Raw genomic sequence first — 21,586 nt, 5'->3', positions numbered from 1 at the left:
TAACATTTTTACTAACAACCTTCACACTGCCTGCCCCTTCTCTTCTCTAATTCAGTACGCTGATGACTCTACCATCATATCCTCCTCTGATAACCCACCCACCTCTTATCCCTAACCTGAAACTCTCTTCTATCCATGCTAACAAGCAATGAACTCCTACTTAACCCCCCAAAAAAAACTATTGCTCTTCCTCCCTAAAAACCTAAACTGCAAAGACACCTTTGCTGTCACCTCTCTGAACAATACTGTCATCTCAGCTGATACCCATACTAAACTCTTTGGTGTTGTTATTGATGACCAACTTAAATTTGATATTCACATTTCACAAGCCATAAAAAAGACACACCAAAAATTAGGTCTACTATATAGAAACAAAAAATATCTAACAAAGGATACAAAACAAATGCTTGCACATGCATTTCTACTACCTACTCTATTCTATGCTGCACCTATACTCACTAATATACAAACTAACCTCCTGGACAAAATAGAATATACCTGCAATAAAACAGACAAGTTTGCAACAAATCTTCCCTACCGCTCCCACCACTGTACAGCCCTCCAAAATCTGCAATGGCCAGAAGCCCACAACCTACTTCTACTCCCACAACTTCATCTCACACACTCCATTCTAGCAAATCCTTCCCACGGCCCTGCCCTCTCCATGATAATCTCCCCATACTCCCCCAAACGTCAACTTTGCAGCTCAGACCAACATCTCCTTACAGTGTATAAACCCAATAAACTTTGCTGAAAACTCCTATATAGTCATTCACTTGCAAATACCTGGAATAAACTTCCACCTGACCTTAGAGCCACCTGAAGTAGTCTATGTTTTTAAAAAAGCTAAAAGAATTCATGCTCTAAACATGGTCTTGCCCTTGCCTAAAATCAACCTGACTCATTATTTTCAGCCCTCTATCATCTCTTCCTTTCATACCCCCTGTAATTATTGCTTTCTTTGGCCAACAATTTTTAGTCTTAATTGTCAACCACTGGGTATTTGTAGCTACATTATGTATGATTTATATAGCCTATGCTCAGTATTGATGTAAATATATATCATGTTATACCCACCACTGTTCTACCTAAAACCTGTCTGCAGTATGTATACAAATGTATTTTTTTTTAATCTTTTTTTCACTTCTAATGACCAACACCAAGTGCTGCATGACACCAACTTCTTTTGTTTTCTTTTCTACTTTGTTTTCTTTTCTACTTTGTTTATTGGAGCTTTTCTCCTCGGGTCTCTGCTGAAAAAGGGCTACATGCTCAGTCAGACTAACCCAGTTAACAAATGTCAAATAAATAAATAATAAATAAATCTCCAATTCATGTCATTGTGAATATCTCCTATCTGGAAATTAGGCCATACACTACTAGATGGATAGCCAGCTGATTCAATAACAGAACACAGACTCTCAAAGTTGAGGACTGCACCTCCACCACTAGCCCACTCATCAGTGGAATACCACAAGGATCTATGCTGGGCCCTCAAATGTTTGGAAAATACTTTCCTAAAGCATGGGCAATGGTAGATGGCCTGTGGTTTACCAAGTTTTCAGATGACTGTTAACTGGATGCACTCATATAGAGTCCCACAGTGATGGTAACATATTACATAAGGGGCTGACACAGAATAATGATTGGTGCCAAACTCACAGACTAAACCTTAAAGCATACAATGATTTATTGCTGCCTTTGTCAATGATGTAACCCTGCTAATTATAATATACATTGCACCCCGTAAACTCAAACACAGTGTTAAGAGACTTAGGAACACACGTTGATAGCAATCTACAATTTCATCACTATGTGCCCATAGTGGTGACACACACAATCTGCATTCAACACATCATACATATGAACATCACATCAATGACCAGTGTAGTCCTACCTCTGCTGTACTCTACCCTTAACACACTGGTAATAGAGTACAATTCTCACATCTGTTTGTACACCACCAGACACCTTGAGCAATTGGAGAAAACACAAGGTTGTGCCTGGGAGAATCCCAGGCCTGCAAACATGGCATACATGGCAACGCTGACATACTTGTCACTGTACTCAGTATCATGCGAGTTACTGAGAGGTGATCTATGGCTGCCCTGCCCTTATGGAAATGATGGACATCTGCAATTCAAGTGGGACAAGAATAATTTGCCCCAGGGTTCTCAACTTAGTCTGTGACATAAACAGAACTAGCTGGGGAGACAGTTATATCCCACAATGATTCACACTCCTCTGTAATAGGCTCCCACTGCATGTGAAGCAGGGCTCATCAATGACGCTGCTCAAGTGCAACCTTGGGTACTGATTGGGTGATTGTAAAGTCAACTTTATGCTGGCACCTATGTCCTTCATGAACAGTGCCAGTTGGAGCTGCTCACAAACTCGCTCTGCTAAAAATGACCATCCAACTATGACCAGAAATGACCAACCAGTCAGCAGGTTATGCTGCTATGAAAGGTTGAGGAATGCCACTGGTGGTGGTCCTTCATTGACTCCCCCAGATGTGCTGACACAATTAGTGGCATCCCTGCATACAACTTGTGAGCAACATATACCCGGAGGTGGGATAGACGCAGGTGTGCCAGGCCACACATATATGTGGTACTTTGCATAATATTGCTCCATCTGGAGTAGCTCAGGACAGATTATTGTTGCATGCATATGCATGCACTGTTATTTTTTGTGTTGTAGCAGAGAACGGTGTCATGCACATGGAGATACACTGCTACTGATGACCTACATAAGTGTAATATCATGTTATTGTAAAACTGCAGTACATATATAACACTACAAACAACATGTGTACTGTTGTCTGAATTGATTTGCACAGGACCATCCACTTCTGAACAGCAGCAAGACATAACAGGTGAGTGTTTCCATATACTGTTACTGTGACTATTACCTGATATTGCCTCTGCCTCTTGTCATGCCAGTGGTGTATACTGACATTTTGATATTTCCCTGACATTTTAACTTACAGATACATCTTCAGGAGACATGAGCTATGCAGGTGCACCTATGGACAGACCAGGTATCCCACCCTGCTCATAGGCTGTAGTGCTGTGTATCACACTTGTGTTGTATGAAATTAATGTCACTCTTTTTCATACACAGGGGCACTTGGCCAGCAGGTGCACTGTATTTTATGTGAGTATCACCATATCCTGTTACTGTGCTGTATATGTCATCATGCACCTCTGCCTGCATTCATGACTGTGTTGCATAAACACATGCTGTGTTTTGTTTGTATTTTCCCACTATAAGATCCACATTACAACAGACAACAAACTTACTACAAATGGAGGGTGTAACTTGTGTGCTGTTTACTCTATTTCCTACATATCAGTACTGTTACTCCTGTTGTTGTCCTCCATTAACAGTGTCCCTCTACCCCTACATGAGACAGCCACTATCGGCATCTCAGACATAACCATCTGGTATGCGTATATATTACCTCCTGTGTGTTGTACCTCTTCCAGAATGGTACATGATGGAAAGTATGTCATTACTAATACTGTGTGGATGACTTTGTTTCCCCATAACAGTTACATTTCAGCCCTCACCTCTGAAGCTAGATTCCCATGCGGACATGTCGGGTGTGTCCGATGTAGTTATTCCTCACATTTGTTGTGCATTTTGCATATGCAACATAATTGTCAATTACCAATTATATAGATTCTGTGGGCCACACTCGGACACAACCTCCTCGTAAGTTCTTAGCATTTGTAACATTGTAGTGATATAGTTGTACCATGTGTCAGTAGTGATCCCCAGCATGTGATATGTGTGTGTTTATCTGACCTGTGTCATCTGTCTCTTCTTTTAGCATGTCCACTGCCTTCATCCTCCATTAGCCTTACCACTGATCCTGATGTGGCATATGATGTGCCTTACTGTGCTAGCATGGCCATGGTATATAGGACACAGATTTGGTGATACATTCTGGCCTAAATAATGACAGTTATGTTGATGAAGCTGTAGCCTCAAGATGTGGAGGAAAGCATGTCCAGTCATTTTGATGATGTGGGGACATCAAATGTTGGACAGGATGATGGCTGTGCATCACAGTCTCATGTTGATTCTGCTGTTGATGTCGACACTTCCTAATCAAAGTAATACTTCCGGGTGTAGTAAACATAGGTGGGTAGCTTGTGTGCATGGGCATGTGTCAAAGGGTGTCTGCTTACTCCTACAAGTAAATGAACATTGACAGCAATGTCAAGGATCAGACATTCGTGCACCTGCATGAGCCATAGATCATGTTGCACACTAGCTGGGTGTGATGCATGAAGCACAGGAGTGCAGACATGGTGAGGTCTTCATGGCATTGGCTTCTCAAAATTACAGCATGTTACCCATAGTGCTGTCCATTGAAACCATAGCTCCAGCAGTACTACAGCAGTGCTGTAGTATGAGCTAGGTTGTGCGTGCCCTGACGACACTTAACACCACACAGGAGAGGCATGCCCACTTTCAGACCAGCCCTTGCCCATCAGGCATCAATGTCTATGCTGCAATGTGCACATGCCTCTGTTACTGACTAATCCAGAGTGGACCCATCAGTCATGAACTCACACCCAAACTCCTTCCTAAAGTGTATCTCCACATGCTGGTGTCACCCCATGTGTCTCCTCTGTAAAGCAACATGGGATGAGTGTTTCCATATGTGGAAGGGGCAGCCAGGACCATGGTATGAGCTTTCAGTGTGGGAACCCAGTAAGAATAGCACTGATAGTTGTTCCACTAACTCCTGTAGTGTCAGTCTGACCTAGTGGTGATGATATATGCTGTGGAAACCACTGACAATTTAATCTGTCTGTGGTTACTGTGAGCTCTGATGCCATGGGAATCTGTCACATTTACAGACCCAGGTGACTCCATTCAGTATATGACACTATAGCCATGCTTTACATTGCTATATGTTACCAGTGATATTGGCTACAGTTTTGCAGTATGTCCTGACTTACGTTCCAGTTTGCATCATTTGCTGGTGGAGAGATAGAGATGGGGTTCACAAGTATGTCCCTTGTTGTCTGCCATACACACACATCACTATGAGTCTGTATGCATACCCGTGTCATTTGTGGCCAGAGTCAATGGCCCCTGTCATGGTAGATTTGTATATGTTCATAAAGTTATATGTTACAATTATGTTGTTATGTCCGATGCTCAGTGTGTACATCTACTGGGTAATTTCCATTAAACGCAGCCTGTGCTGCTGTGGTAGGGCAACATCCGAACATCAGTGTTTAATCTGTGTACTTTTGTACGTGTGGCTTGTCTTGGCTCAAAGGTATGTGTCAGATGCCGCTGTGTTGTCTGAGCCTGGACTATGGTCACATCCTCCATCATCCACTCCTGTTTCTTCTGCATCCTGTGTTCTCCAGCTCCTTCTCTGATAGCTGTGGAATGTCATCTTCAGACCTCTGGGGTTCTTGTGGTAGTTCATCCACACCTGCAGCTGGAAGACCACCACATGCTGCTGTTAGCATATTTTGTGACATGGTGTACAGAGTAATCATCTGTGCTACCTTTTAAGGTGTGTATTGCAGTGCACTCCTGGATGTGTTCAGACATCTGAACCTGGCTTTCAGCATACCAGACAAATGCCCTATGGTGTTTCTTGTCATGGAGTGCACTCTATTTTAGCCCTCCTCTGTAGGGTTAGAAGGTTTACTGTACGGGGGCATTTGCCACAGCTCAAGTAAATATCCACAGTCACCTATAGTTGGAGAGGAAACACATATGTTGCCATCATGCATAATATTGACAGGGCTGTGTTTAGCTTACATCCTAGCTATGCTCCTGTACTTACCCAGTAGTAGCCTCTCAGGTACTTCATCATGTTGGAATGCAGCCCTCAGACCACTTTCCCTCCACAGGGCAGCGTCATGGATGCTCCTGGAGTGTGTCGCCATAATGTTTGTTATGCTACCATCTGCTGCACACACCACATGACAGTTCAGTGATGACCACCCCTTTCTATTTATGTATCTTTCTGATTCTGGTTGCACAGGTGTCTTAATAAGGATGTGAGTAAAGTCTATTGCATAAAGAACATGGAGCAAGTTGGAGATGTTAGAGAACTGGTGCATGCCATTTTGCTCCCTCATAGGTGCACATTTCTGCCAGGAATTGTGTCAGGATGTGACTGGCAGCTGTCTGTGACACTCCTACAGCATTTACCACATATCACTGCAATGTTTCAGATGCCAATAAATCTAGGCTCAGACTTTGGCTTTAAGAGTATGGAGTTGCCTCACAATGTACACACAGATATGTGTGGGCCACACATGTTGTACACATCCTGCACCAGTTGTCTAAGTGGCACCTGTCAATAATTTCCTGATATAAGAGTTGGCTAAGTTGTAGTCTGGCTCTCTGTCTAGCTGGCTGCCTTCTAGGGAGCATGGCCAGATCCTCATATTTTGGTTGCAGTACAGAAGCCTGATGCAGTTCATTCACTGCAGGGTGCATTTTTTGTTTTGTTTTTTTTTTTTAATTCAGTATTAATGCTGATTCTATAGGATTCTGTGGGTGATAGCTTCCTTTATTTCATTACAGCATGGCATCACCAAGGATTTATGAAACAAGAGCTGGCATTGCCTTTTGTCGCATTGAAGTTGTGTTGGGTGTGCCCACTGTGTCTTGGAATCTGGCAGGTGTGCCCAGAGTTCTATATTATACCATGATCCCCCCAAAACGTGCACGCTGATTGGCCAGCGTGCCCGTTGTAAATCGAGTTATACTAATGGAAAAAGGTCCGGTCGCCCGGACTTTTTTCCATTAGTATAACTTCGTTTAAACACTGCCTCGCTATGTTAAATGGGTTTAACATAGCGAGACAGCTTTAAAATATGCAACGGATCTCCGTTGCTTATTTTAAAGCTGTCTCGCTATGTTAAACCCATTTAACATAGCGAGGCAGTGTTTAAACGGGAAAGCAAGATCTCCGTTGCTTTTTAGTCTCGCTATGTTAAATGAGTTTAACATAGCGAGACAGTTTTAAAATAAGCAACGGAGATGTCTGTTGCTTATTTTAAAACTGTCTCGCTATGTTAAACTCATTTAACATAGCGAGACATAAAAGCAACGGAGATCTTGCTTTCTCCGTTGCTTTGCTCAACTCTGATGTACCGCGCAGGCACGCAGTACATCAGAACTGCCGCGATGCCAGACATCTGCGGAAGGGCAGTAAACAGGCATTATACTATGCCATTATTTAAGAAAAGTAACAGTTTCTTTTCTTAAATAATGTCATATATAATAACCACGCCTGGGTGTGGGTAATGCTAAATTACCCACGGTTGGCTTTGTTTGGTCCCTCGGGCTTCGCCCTCGGGACCAAACCACGCCAACCGTGGGTAAATTTAGCATTACCCACACCCAGGCATGGGTTATTGCTATATTATCCTACACTGAATAAATAAGTATTCAGAAAGATTCCAGCATGACTTCTGAAACAGCATCCACAGCTGGTGCACTGATGTCCTCATTAGGCATGCTGTGCTGTCCACAAATAGCTTTTTGAATCTGGCCCTGAATGTTTAACTGAGTGTTGACCATTAGCTTAGTGCTAATCACACTTAATCATGTTTGATGCATCTATAAAAAAAGAAAACATACTAACAAAATGTGTTGTTATGAAATATTTCAACACAATTGTATTTCAGAATTTATTGTTTAAATAACATGTATCAGAAAATATCCTGCATCTGGTTCTGAATTTTAAGAGATGCATTCTACTCGGACTCATTTTAATTCTGTGATGATTAATGTAAGAAAAGAAAATATTCAGTAATTTAAAAAGCAAGGTTTATTTGCTTAGACTAACTAAATATATCTAAGAGTCAGCTATATGATTTATGGACAATACATGGTTCATTTAAAACAGTTTAACTCTTCTTTGAAGCATTTATATAACCACTTGTCACACTTCCATTACATCAGTACATGGCAGCTACACATCTGTGAGTTGTTAAGATCTTGGAGTAGATAAACAAAATGGACTGAATTCCCTAAATTGAAAATATAATACTTAATGTGGTAATTCACTTAAAATCTATGAACTAATGATTTTCTAGCATGAAACTTTACAGCCAGATATTTATCCTTTTTTGTGCTATGTAGTTAGGAAGCACTAATGGAAAAATCAGTTGCAGCATTTCTAAACATATTTCACTTGCAGCATTTCACAAAATACAGCTGTATTAGTAAAAGTTATAAACATGCTTATCAAATTCTAAGATCTCTCACCATACAGATATGTTAGCAGGCATTTATAAATGTTTTCTTTACTTACAGGCAAACCATACTGACATATTTTGTGTTGATAAAGAATTCAATGAACCAGGGAACTTCCAACCAAACTGACTATACAGCTGTGAGTAAAACACGGAAACATGATTCTTTTCCTTGTTTGGGGACATAGCTCATAAACCTTAAATGGGAGTACACTGGAAAAATGTTTTAAAACAAAAATAATGGATGTCACCTGTTTTTATAACTGCAAAACTGGGCACTCCTGCTGCCAAACTTCAGTAATGTGCACATGACTAGGAGAGGTACGTGCTGCACACAGAGCAGTAAGCAGTCAGTGAGACCTAAAATGTACAGGGTAGCACAGAAATGCTTGAATTCCAGTATGTTACTGGTTTTAGTAGCAAGGGAAGACAGTTTGTTCACATGATGCCCACTACTGCAGTCACATGACCTCCAAGGCTAAATGAAAAACGTCATATTCATGCATAGGAGAGATAAATCATTCACTATGTTTTCTTTGCAGTACACAGACAACTTGACAAACAAGAAGACAAAGGCACACACACACACACACACACACACACACACACACACACACACACACACACACACACACACACACACACACACACACACACACACACACACACACACACACACACACACACACACACACATACGTACAATGTGTGGGGGGGACCCTGGGCAATCCCAATGACAGCATTTTCCACAACCAGAGTTGACATGGAAATACAAGAATAGAAAAAAATGTCCAGTTATTAGTTCCTTTTTACATTTGCTAACACACACAACAGGCAACAGCTGTGATTATGATGTTGCTGAAATGATTCCTGGTATTTATGGGTATCTCTTTTATTTTGTTGATTGTGCCCACAAACAGATTCTGCCTGGGGAAACATCCCCATTCAGCCTTCCCTTGCTGTGTGTGTGTGTGTGTGTGTGTGTGTGTGTGTGTGTGTGTGTGTGTGTGTGTGTGTGTGTGTGTGTGTGTAGAGCAATGGTCACCCATGTTAGTAATGACCAGGTCAAGGATGTTACTACCTCTAGTGGGGGTAAGAATGAGCTGGTCCAGGGCATTGGAATTAATGAACTCCAGGAAACATTGGGCAAGTGCATTGGTGCATGAGTAGTTTACCCAGTTAATGGAGGGGTAGCTGAAGTCACCTAGTAAGAGGGTGTTAGGTTGGGCCCTAATATTCTCCAGGGTGCTTAAGAATGTTGAGTGTGAGTCTTGGGACATGGTTGGGGACCTATAGCAGGCTACGACCGGAATCGCTGTCTCACCCAATGTTAGCTGCACCTGAAGTATCTCTGATGCATTATGTTGGTCTACCAGTCTGAAGGTGTGCCCATCCTTTATGAATATGTAAACACCACCACCTTTGGAGCTTCGCTCCAAGTTCTGGGGCCAAAAGGTATGGAATGAGTTATAGCCTGGTAGTGCAGGGGGTGCTTTCTGCTGCCTTGAACCAGGTCTCTGTTACAGCACAAATGTCGATGTTCTCCATTTTTAAGGAGTGCCTCAAGCAAGTGCATTTTGAGATTTAGACTTTTAGCGTTGAGCAACATGACCCTTAGATTGCATTTGTTTGTAGATGTTACAGTAGTAATTTGGTCCTTGGAATACCACCTAAAAAGGCACTATAGGGGTAGCAACAGCCTTGGCCAGTATCCAGAAGCCCAGAGGTGACAGATGCAGGCCATCTCTGGCAAGGCATCAAGGTCTGTAAATCATGTCATCCCAGGCAGACAGACACTGGATCCCCTTAGAGTGACACCAGAAACTTAGCCAATTGTTGAAGTCAATAATTTTATGCTTGTACTGTGGTATCATTCTGGGTGATGGTAGGAAGCTGCTCAGGGCTAGGGTCATACCCGCCTGGGCTACATAATCCAAGAGCTCCTCCATGTCTCTTTTCATGTAGTCCAGGGAGGTACATCTCAGGTCATTCATATCCACATGTACAATGATAGAGTCATACTTGTACCTGTTGTTGAGCGACCTGAGTGCATGCATCATGTGCTGGATCCTGGCACCTGACAGGCAGCTGACTGTTATTTTCTCCTTATTCAACCTAGTGAGTTGTATTAACCAGGCTGTGGATGGTGATTTATTACTGTGACTAAGCAGAAATTCATTAGCATTCCAAGAGCAGGATAAGTTATTTCTTACACTTATTTCATTGAATTTCACTTCTGGAAGGCTTATAATTGTGCTATACACTCAATGTACTACATTTTGCAATGTTATAAAGCTTTTTTTTACTTTTTCACTGAATTTATGTACTGTTTTATACTGTTTTAACTGTATTTTTCATTGCCCGATACTGTTTCATTACTCTAATTGCATGTTTACTGAATTGCTTAACTGTAAACTGCTTTTTCATACTGACAGTTGTATTTTCTGGTTGTGAGTGCTCTGTCCATGGTTTTCTGTGCATTTGTGATTTTTTGAGGATTCTGTGTTCTAGTCAGGTATCATATAACTGATATGGTTGCAGTTAAAAGCATTCTCTAGAGTCGCCTTGCCCCTTTACCTGCTTAAAACTTTCATTTTGTGGCTACAGCTAGTAGCTGTAATAGTGCGCATTACTAATTACATTTTCATTTAATTACTAAACTGTAAAGTGCTTTTTTCATACTGAGACTTGTATTTTCTTTTTGTGAGTTCTCTTTGCATTTATCGTGAGGTTTCTGTGTTCTTCTCAGGTGGCATAATCTTGATAGTGGCCTGCTGTTGTCCAGGCCTGGTAGTTTTGTTTGTTGAGTTTCCTGTGTTTTTGGCAGCCATTTTCTGCTGATAGTCTGTTGTCTTCATTATTATTGAGAGTAATAGGGTTTCCTGACCTTCTGTAGCATGAGTGATTAGGTAATAACAGGGGCTAGTAGGACTGAGTAGTAATTCGATCTTCTTGATTCTTCCTTTCTTTCTGGTATATAAACCCTGTGTCTACAAAAGGCTGTGCTTGTATTTACCAGGCTGTGGATGGTGATTCATTACTGAGACTAAGCAGAAATTCCTTAACATTCCAAGAGCAGGATAAGTTATTTCTTATACTTATTTCATAGACTTGCACTTCTGTAATGCTTATAATTGTGCTATACAGTTAATCTACTACATTTTGCACTGTTATAAAGATTTATTACTGTTTCACTGCATTTATGTACTGTTTTATACTGTTTTAACTGTATTTTTCATTGCTAGATACTGTTTCCTTACTCTAATTGCAAGCTTACTGAATTATTTAAATGTAAATTGCTTTTTCATACTGAGAGTTGTATTTTCTGGTTGTGAATGCTCTATCCGTGCTTTTCTGTGCATGTTTGATTTTTTGAGGTTTCTGTTTTCTAAATAGCTTCAAGAAACTCAAACTGGCAGCCAGCAAATAAACTTTAAACCAAGACAAAGTCAGGTACCACAGAAAAGGAACTCAGTGCAGCCTTGCAGTTCAAAGATAGAACTGGTTTAATAGTAATTTAAAAGCTTTTAATCTACTATTAAACCAGCTCTGTTTTTGAACTGTAAGGCTGTACTGAGTTCCTTTTCTGTAGTTCCTGACTTTGTCTTGATTTCTGTGTTCTAGTCAGGTATCATATAACTTATTTGTTTGCAGTTAAAAGCATTCTCTAGAGTCTCCTTCCTCCTTCAACTGTTTAACACTTTCATTTAGTTGCTACAGCTATTAGCTGTAATAGGCTACCACCCGCTTCCCTGTTGTTGCCTTGTTCTTATACTTGGTGGGTTTACAGTTCCCCCCCCATACTGTGTGCTTGTTCTGGGACACTTCACCCAGTCTAGTGTCATTAGTTCATTCTACCTAATAGAGAGAGAACATTTGTGAGGGCCAACCCACTTAGATTCTTAACCTTGAATTATCTTCTGTTCCAGCTTTCTCCTTTTCCACTTTAGTAAAAAAAAAATCTAAGCTTGTTTCCCTCCTTCCCTGTAACAAGTCTAGTCCAGATTCAGATTTGCTGTATCCAGAAATGTTTGTAATCTCCTGAGCCCCCAAGCCTTTTTGTGTTGGATGGAAGCCTTCTAGTTTATTAGTGGGAGGCGTGGTTTCTGGCCCAGAAATTGTAGTTATTGGCTGTTTGGGCAGTTTTTCCATGTCTCTCAACTTTCTGATTTAAAAGCCCACATTTGCACTAGTTTTTCCCCTTTCCTGTAACTAGTCTAGTCCAGATACAGATTTACTGTGTCCAGGACTGTTCGTAAGCTCTTGAGCCACCCCCAATCCTTTCTGTGTTGGAGGGAAGTCTTCTAGCTTATCAGTGGGAGTGGTAAGCACTAGGTAACCTATCTACCACATAATGAGTGGTTTCTGGGTGCAGAAATTGTAGTAATTGGCCATTTGGGCAGCTTTTTCATCTCTCTCAACTTTCTGATTTAAAAGCCTGCATTTGCACTTGTATCCCCCTTTCCTGTAACTAGTCTAGTGTGTGTGTGTGTGTGTGTGTGTGTGTATGTGTGTGTGTGCATTTTTGTGTACATGTGCGTGCACATGTGGATGTGTGTTTACATGCATGTGTGTGTGTGTGTGTGTGTGTGTGTGTGTGTATGTGTGCATGGGCATGCACATGTATGTGTGTGTGTTTGGTATAGAAATGTATTAATCTAAACTCTGATGATTATGCAGCACAAGTCTAACGTTCCTTCGAGATTCCAGTTAGGTCACATGATTATTGCAATATTTGGATAGTAGCCTGCTGAAAGACCATTACCACCAAAAACAGAAAGAACATCTTCTAATATCACAAAAAGTCCTGTATGGGGACTTATTAATGAAGAGAATAACACTTCATAAAGCAGTATGTTATAAAGATGCTATAGACATTATTGCTTTGCTTGCTGGGTGGATACCTGTATAGATACATGTCAAGCTGTATTTCCTGTATATAGGGTGAAGTTTCTTTAGCTGCATGCAAATTATTTCTAGTTTAAAATCTCTATACATTTTTCTGACCATATTCTTTTTTGAATAATGTATTTTCAATTACATGTGTGTTTTTTATTTAATTGACAAAGAAAATGCATAAACTTATTTATTTCAAGTAAGAAATGTTTTAAATTTTGAATGCTTGTGGCTGATGTTTTATTAGTTTAAGATGCATGCATTTACCTGAATATGAAACTATGTCTTCCTAGGAATTTAATAAAATCCGTGTAGGCATAGTGTAAAGCCTACACAGAAGGTACCATGTCTGTGTATGTGGTACCCCCTCAGTAGTGCACCATGCATATTAATGAAGGCCTACTACTGAGGGAGGGCAGTGTCACATAGTTATTAAATCTGTGTAGGAATTGTGTTACTGTGTCCGGAGATGAGTAACACATCCCTTGACTGTCAAAGTGCTGGATATCAATGTATGCATATGTAATATAGTTTTCATTTTTAATTTTTCTTTTATTTCTTTATTTTTTATGTTTGCACAGCACAGTGTGGTGCACAGCAATGGAAATGTGCCAGATATGTAAAAATAGAAACCGAGTACATTTAATTATGAATGCAAAGGTCAAGTTTAAGCATAGCTCAGTGGGTTTGCGCTGTGAGATGCAGTGTGTAGCAGTGCTTAAACATAGCTGAGAGGTATATGTAAAAATATAGCAGCATTCTACACATCCACATAGCCAAATGGATAGAGTGACAGCCATATGCCTAGTAGGTGCAAGGTCTAAATACAGGGAAGGGTTATTAAACTTTTACGTTGTAAATTAAAATTATGTTAATTATTTTTAAATGCTACTTTGTTACACTCAGCTAAGCTCTGCTGAGCAGTGCCAAGATATGCCAAGCACTGCTTAAACAACAGATGTTTTAGCACTGCTTAGCACTGTGCAGTGCTGCTTAGCTGGTTGTGGACTGCTAGGCAGTGCCAGTTTAAGCACCACTGAGCTCAGCTGAGCAGGTTTGAACACTGCTAAGCAGTTATAAGTATTTCCCAGTTTAAGCACGGCTCAGCTGAGCTCAATGCATTTGCATGGTGCTAAGCGACACACCGTGTATTTAAAAATTGTCCAATGGTAGTAAAAGCACAGGAAAACAGGCTTATTTAAGGGCAACCGGCAGGAATACAGCAGAACCAGATGGAATTTGAACCTGGCAGGAGCTATAGCAGGTGTTGGAGAGGGTGTGTGCATCCAAGTGCAACGGCTGGGCATTCTGAAGTCCAGAGTCATGGTTGGATTCCTTGTAAAATACATTAACATCTGGCTGCTGCAGGGTCAGTACCAGGATTCGTAGTATAAATCAGAAGCCTGGAAATGGCAGGCACATGATCTTACTAGTGCTACATGTATCCCATGCACAGGTGAGCAGGTCTGTCATCATTTTGACAATCTGAAGTGATGGAAGAGGGGACTTCTGGACACGTGGGTCCAGGATGCTCGAGATGGGAATGCCTCACATGTTTGTAAGTAATTTTTGAATTGTTTTATCAATACCTAATCTGAATGTGCAATAGACAGGCATGCATAATGGTGTGCTTCACTCCCTACAGCTACAAAGGAAAGAGAACACAACCTAGAGGCCCATGCAGGGCACCTGGCCAGGTTGCACCATGAATGTGGTGAGTACAGATGTATCTTGCAATCTATAGTCATATAAGCAAGAAAGAACAATTTATTAACTGCCATTAGGTATATACAATTTTGATTGTATTGCAATGAATGTGGTTGTACACCTGGAATGAAATAAGTGATTAATGCCAGGTATAATTCAATAAAGATGAAAGCATGAAACCTGATAATGTGAAGGAAATAAAGGTTCTTCTTCATTAATTGTGGAAGTACAGCTGTATTGCAACACCTGGATTATATGAACTGTTCTGCAATAAAGACTGGAAAAAATATAGCTATCACTGCATGAAGTCACCCCGAATAAAGCTGCGTTGTTCAATATGTGTGTATTTTGGGCCGTTCATGAAAATTGAGTATTACAGCTGTTGTGAAGTAAAAACTTGAATAATACCACTAAATGACTGAAGGTTAGCTAATGAACAGTGTTCTGCTAAACATTAGATGTGAAGTTATACTACAAGATATAATGCATTACGATATTTGTTCTGCAGTAAGATCTGAAGCAACAATAAGAATGGACAAGGTATATTGTGTATTTCAGGATTGTCTTGTGTTAACCATTGCATTTCAGCTGTATGCATTCCTGCTCCGAGGTACACTGCTGCTGGAAAGTATGAAATTGTAATAGCTGTAGACTGCAAATATACAGTCTGCAACTGTATATGGGTCAGGTAGCCAACACAGCACTCTGATATGGTTTGTACACATCACAAATATTTCCACCCACTAGGGGTATATAGTCTACACCTGCATTCTATGTATTAATATACAGTTTGCCTACTATCTCTGTCATGCATGAATCTCATGCATGTCTGTTCAAGTGTCACTGCAGTCTTGTATAATACTCTCTGTCTATTACCAGGTCATATGTTGTTATCAGGTGAGCTCTAGGCAAATATCAGTCAACCATTGTGCAGTAGTCACTCAGTAGCTCAGTTTGATAAATGCTAGGTCTGATGTACATTTTGTCACACACAGACCAGGGTTCGTATCCAGTGACAAGTAATACTAAATATTATTGAATCAGTTATGTATTGTTAACAGATGTTCTCCCCACAGGAATTACAGGTAAATAAATGGCTGTAGTAGCCATTAGAATGGGTTAATAATTTGTGTGTTCAGATGTACCAGAGTGTTAACAGCATTGCTCAGAAATGTGATAAGACTTCAGAAAATAAAGGCAACAAGTACAATAATAATAAAAGTTGATACAATAAATAAAATGTGTAATCTTGTTATGGCTGTATGCCTGGTGAGACTGTGAATGTCTGCTGTTATTCTAACCCCATGCCTGCCAAGGAAGGCATGATAGTCATAAACCCTCTGTACTGTGCACAAGACATGTCTTTCAAGTGTCATGCTGTCAAGGACTGTGATAACTCTTGCCTAATCACTCTGTCACAGATCTAACATTGACATGTTTATGTCACTAGCATAGTCACACTACATCAGTCCACAGTGCACTTTGGTACTCATACATGTCCCCCTGACATGTAATAGTCCTCTGTAGTTGTGTACCTGTAGGACTTACAGCTTTGCCCATACTGTCCCATCCGGATACTTTGAAAGGTATGTACATGCTATAGAAGCTATAGGGCACTTGTATACATAAAGGAAGGGCAGGCCTGTAGAGTATAAAAGAGTACTGTTGCAAACAATATAGCCTATACTGGTATTAATGGACTGTATTACACTCTCCCCTCACCCCATACCTGCATTATAATTTATTATTGGTATACATTGGTTATGGTTTACTATTAACATATGTTTTTCTCAAAACATTATGTTGGGCATTGTATTTTATTATTGTTATGTATTACAATGGTTGCATACTAACATACCTTGTTGAAATACCTATGTTGTTGGCCTTATGCCATAATTGTTACTTGCATGCGGTTACTATACTGGCTATCTCACTTATTGTTATGTTCCATATACTATGCAATGTTATGTTACTGGGTTATTTGCAATGTTCTGGTTTGCTGTTATAACTAACTAAATGTTATGTTCATTACTAACCTATACACTTTGAAATGTTTCTGACACTGTAAGCAACATCTACAAAACAATCACCCCTTCCAAGTCTTGAACCCAGGTCCCGGTCAACTGCACTATAGTGCATTAAATCACTAGGCCACTCAGCTCTAAAGTAAGACAGGCATTTCCATAAAAATATCCTGATTGCCAATTACACACTGCTTGTACATATAATGGTAAAACTGGCAGGGTACTTGGGACTGTGATGCTGACACCAAACCAGTACACAACTAAATAAATAATGATGGATGTACGTGAAGCCAGGGATAGCAGGTATAGCTGTCAACTGCACAGACTGTTGTGAAATGTCCACAGTTGTGCCACCTACTTTTGGCACTATTTTTGCAAAACATTTTCTGTGTGCTGAAGTACTGGCAGTCGGTATAAACTGAGGTTAGAAAATAATCACAGAGAGTTCAGTGTGACTTATCATACCCATCCAAACACACATGCTAATGTGAATCCTGTGTAACAGATTCTGTGCATGCACATAAATTTTGCAAGAACACTTGCTGCAGTATTGACTCAGTAGCTCAGTCTTCTCAATTCCTATTATCCTGCACTTTTTTGCCACCCACAGTCCACAGTTTGACTCCAGTGTGTTGCACTTCAATGTCATGCTTGTGTATACAACAAATAATGACTGCGTACTGCAATTTTAAGCAAAACAGGCTGTTGCTACTGCATTCACTACTACCTATGTTACCACCTCAAAGGTCTGTAGGTAGGGACATACTGCACAAATATGTATTGGCTACCTATATGTCACCTACCACTCTCTGATTGTAACAGTTACATAACACATGTATCTTAAGCACATGCCTCACCTGGACTGTTATGGGTACCCCCACCCTGGCTCTACTGTAACAACAGAGCTGACACTGCTCCCTCACTGACACATACAGCTTGCTGTTCTATAATATGTTCCCACTCCCCAGTATGACTCCAGGACAAAAAGCAGCAGCTGCAGCCTGCAACATATGCGGCAGTATATTCAGCTACCTGCTACAGACTTATCATACCTTACAACCCCCTAGAAGAAGAGATCCACACAAATCCCATACATAAAGGTGTTGGGGGCAAAGGTGAAGCAACAGGGACATGTGTCACAGTCTACCCCTACAAACATACACAGCTGATAGACCAGCAGCTACTGTAGCAGCATGCATATTCTGATGCGTATGACGTATGACACTCACATATGTCTTCCTCCTTACTGACCTCAACCCACATTGTTTAACACTGAACTGTCAGATAATCAGAAAGCCATTTGACAATGGCCAAACATAGCATGCAAAACTGTGGACATACCACATAAATCCCAACAATAGACAGTAGTTTTACCTAGCCTCTGTAATGATGTAGTCTCCACAAGTCAGTAATGTCCATTTCAAAGACTAGGAAAGGGGCCAAGGCCTACATGAAGGCCTTTAATATAGCACTGTTGTGCCATGTCATGGGCTAATGAAAGTGCAACCCAGCTGTTCTGGATGCAGTTAGCAATTCTGACCCATGGATTGGTGCACAGCAATCACTTGTTATTGAGCATTACTCACAAAAGGCAAGCAGCTGCCTATGATAAACAGGTCTGTAACTTGCTATACCAAGACAGACTGCGATTTTGGAAGCATTTTCCTGCTGGATTTCTGCACAGAAAGGTTTAAAACAGTCTAACAAGTATGTAATACAAGTCTCCATTTAATAGGATGTAAATAGGAGGGTGCAGTTATGGGTAATAGGGATTACAACAGTAGGCCTGTAGTACGTCTCGGCGAATGAAATTTTGATGATAGTCTGCTGTTCAACAGCTACAGGCATGTCTTTCAACTCTGCTGCTGTGACTTAGATCACAGCACTGGCCCTCTTACTCCATCCTACAATGGTCAGCTCCTGTACGAATGCTACTGGATTGTGTGTTAGACAATAGTGACAATAAGTAATCATGGACACAGCTGGCATATCACATGATGTATTGTCTTTCAGCTCCTCTCAGTCTGTAAAAGTCACACAGAAATACTGCAAACACTGTACAGGTGTCTCTGACTATCCCTGATGTACTCTGGCTAGGACACTGTTTTGTTGATATTTGTATCCCATCACTTGAGAGCTATGGCTAGCATACCTGGCAATCCTGTACAGCAGGACTTCAGGTCATAGCCATTAGTAGGAGGGGACACAGGCCCAACCTCAGTGACAGAGTGCACATTTTAATCATACAAAGTAAGGGTATGACTACAGTAACAGATATTACTGCAGCATAACTGCTTTCTGAGGGTTCTGGCATGTGACAACCAGATTGTCCAGAGTCTAAGAATAACCATCAGTTATTGTCCAACCATTTGCCAGACATCCACATGTGTCTGGCAAAGGAACCACATATATCAGGCACATGTACACATTCCACAGACATCTGTGTACTGGACAAGTAGAACATCTACAGGGAAGATATGCTACAGCATGTTTGCATTGCCGTCTGTCACTGTAGCACATGGATCTTCCTGGACTGTCCCCATATACTTGTAATTACACACACCTATTTGTTGAACAGTGGCTGTCTGACATGGTACTGGGATGTTGCCCATAGGGGACATGCCACAGTAGACAGCATTGATGGGAGTGGAGACAGAGGGCATACTCTGTCATGGCATACTGGGACAACATAACCAGTATTCCTACTATGTTACTGATAGCCACACACATACTGTGTTGATAGACAGCTGGGTATGACATGTGAGGAAGCAGTGGATAGTGCAGGCCAATTTGGATGTGCAGGGTCTGTGCATAGTGGAGAGCAACGTATGTGGTCCTGTGATGTGTTCCCCTAGACTTGTCATTCAGAGAAATATGCATAGAAGGAGTCACCTGTCATTTACAGCTGTGGAAAACTATGTTATCCTGGATGGCCTCTGACTGCTTCACAATATTTTGATGTCTAGGAGTTGCCAGAATTGTGAGCAATGTGCAGCACTGTGGGTTGACCTCATCACAACAGTCAACCATGTAGGGGTACAGGACAGAAGTTATGAGCAGGTCCAACACCGGGTGACAGATATGGTAAATTCTGCATGACAAAGGGATGCTACTGTGGCCAGGGACCATGTTGCCACTGGTGGAGGGCATGCAGCCATAGAACCACTGTCAGCCACAGAGGAATTCCTGGCAAACCTGGGCTCAACCAACAGCTCCCAAGCATCCATCACTTCATTCATAGTGGAGGTGGGTGCCACAGCATCCAAAGCAGAGGAGCATCCAGGTCCTGTGTTCATCACTGTAATACTGTATTAGTAATCATGGCAGCCTCTGCATACCAGTACATGGATGTCAGGTCAATCTACATTGGGGGGGGGGCTGGTTGCAATGCAGACTTGTGTACACATACTCAGAATGTCAGCAATGTAGGCAGTTTCACAGTACCTACTGTACATGTTGATATCCGCACATATTATCCTGCAAAAATGCCACATTTGGTATTGCTGACAATACCTCTCCCTCACATTTCCATAGCTACACCAGGCATGGCCGGAGTCCAATGCTCTAAACCTTCTGAGTGTGATACTGTTTGTGTATGGATCATATATACCCTAAGAATGTTAAGGGCTTCCATTTTGCTGTGCACACAACTGATATGCTTAGCCAGAGTGCAGTACTTGTATGTTCATTTTCGGTGAGGTTAACTGAAGCACATTGAATCGGTAATCACAGTAGTGTATGTGCAGGAGCTGTAACATATTTGCACTTATTTCTGTGAAGGTCTATGCAGTCTGCTATACAGAGGGCAATAGTATGCTCAAGAGGGATGTACTGTGTTTTAGGTGTAGGTCTATCACATACACTGACATATCACTTAACTAACAGGTGTATAGTTGTGGCAACATTAACCTGATGTAGCTGCAGTGCATGTAGTTTAATTGGCCTGTCTTGTCTGCATATCTTGTAGTTTGCTTGTGTGTTGTGCATGGGATCAGAAATAAGATGTGGTATGTGTAATGCAGTTGTGGCATCTCACCTGTATGTGTGTACATGGATCACCATACATAATAGTGCAGGTAGTAATGTACTTATTTTGTCTTCCTCCTCACAGGTGACTGTGGGGTTGGAGTCTGTTCCCCTCACAACCTGATGTCAGTGTCTCATCAGATTCTGATGATGATGGTGGCCATAGTGAGGCACATGTGGGGTTGTTGGGGGCTGAATCCATCCCATGGGTTCACATCCCACTTCTTCCCCCATTGTCCCCACTCACAGTCAGTATGCCCACACATACCCAGTCCCCTGTGGCCACAGATATTGGGCAGTCAGAGTGTGGTGGCATTGAATACGAGACTGTGGCAATAATGGCAATGGCATCAGTGAGTGCAGACACTGGCCATAGCCAGAGACCTTTTGAGGTCCCACACAGGCAGATTGACAGGGGTGCTCGAAGGAGGACTGCTGCCCATGCTCTACCTGTCACAAGCATCACATCACAAAAAGTCACTCAATGCATGTTTTGGGCCATCATAAAGGCACAAGCATGTTCCAAATACAACACCAGATGGATGCTCAGAATCATGGATGCATCACTGTCTGACATTTGTGACTCCCTCCACCACATTGGTGATGCCATGCATGGTTTCACTGATGTAATGGACAAATGGTGAGGTGAGACATTGTCAGTCATTGGCTACACATTGT

Source organism: Protopterus annectens, chromosome 12.part0 (genome assembly GCF_019279795.1).
Source record: "Protopterus annectens isolate FY-2018-M chromosome 12.part0, PAN1.0, whole genome shotgun sequence".
Classification (NCBI taxonomy): domain Eukaryota; kingdom Metazoa; phylum Chordata; order Ceratodontiformes; family Protopteridae; genus Protopterus; species Protopterus annectens.
This window is presented reverse-complemented; position numbering follows the sequence as displayed.